Raw genomic sequence first — 1,175 nt, forward strand, 5'->3', positions numbered from 1 at the left:
CATAAGGTTTCTCTCCAGTGTGGGTTCTCTGATGTTCAATGAGTCCTCTGCTTTCCCTAAAAGCCGTTCCACACTGATTACACTTATAAGGTTTCTCTCCATTGTGGATTCTCTGATGTTGAACAAGAGTGACCTTGCGTGTAAAAGTCTTTCCACATTGATTACATTCATACTGATTATCTGCAGTGTGGATTCTCTGATGTAAACGAATACTCTTCCTACATCTGAAAGTCTTTCCACACTGATTGCATTCATAAGGTTTCTCTCCAGTGTGGATTCTCTGATGTTTAACAAAACCATCCTTCCATGTAAAAGCCTTTCCACACTGATTGCATTCAAAAGGTTTCTCTCCTGTGTGGATTCTCTGATGCAAACGAATACTCGTCCTACATCTGAAGGTCTTTCCACATTGATTGCATTCATAAGGTTTCTCTCCAGTGTGGATTCTCTGATGTTGAACAAGACTGTCCTTTCATGTAAAAATCTTACCACATAGTTTACATTCATAAGGTTTCTCTCCAGTGTGGATTCTCTGATGCACAGTAAGATTGGCAGACCAATTAAAAGCCTTTCCGCATTGATTACATTCATAAGGTTTCTCTCCAGTGTGGGTTCTCTGATGTTCAATGAGTCCTCTGCTTTCCCTAAAAGCTTTTCCACACTGATTACACTTATAAGGTTTCTCTCCATTGTGGATTCTCTGATGTTGAACAAGAGTGACCTTGCGTGTAAACCTCTTTCCACATTGATTACATTCATACAGTTTATCTCCAGTGTGGATTCTTTGATGTAAACGAATACTCTTCCTACATCTGAAAGTCCTTCCACATTGATTGCATTTATGAGGTTTTTCTCCAGTGTGGATTCTCTGATGTTGAACAAGAGTGCTCTTGCATGTAAAAGTCTTTCCACACTGATTACATTCATAAGGTTTCTCTCCAGTGTGGATTCTCTGGTGTTGAACAAGACTGTCCTTCCGGGTAAAAATCTTTCCACATAGTTTACATTCATAAGGTTTCTCTCCAGTGTGGATTCTCTGATGTTGAATAAGACTGTCCTTCCATGTAAAAATCTTTCCACATAGTTTACATTCATAAGGTTTCTCTCCAGTGTGGGTTCTCTGATGTGCAATAAGACCTCTGCTTTCCCTAAAAGGCTTTCCACATTGATCACAT

At 39.5% G+C, this 1,175-nt stretch overlaps 1 pseudogene; it reads right to left on the reverse strand.

Annotated features, from left to right (window-relative positions):
- Positions 1 to 4: 4 nt before the first annotated feature.
- LOC114048424 lies at positions 5 to 1,165 on the reverse strand (annotated as a pseudogene).
- Positions 1,166 to 1,175: the final 10 nt, after the last annotated feature.

Source organism: Vombatus ursinus, unplaced genomic scaffold (genome assembly GCF_900497805.2).
Source record: "Vombatus ursinus unplaced genomic scaffold, bare-nosed wombat genome assembly UNPS02002121.1, whole genome shotgun sequence".
Lineage (NCBI taxonomy): Eukaryota > Metazoa > Chordata > Mammalia > Diprotodontia > Vombatidae > Vombatus > Vombatus ursinus.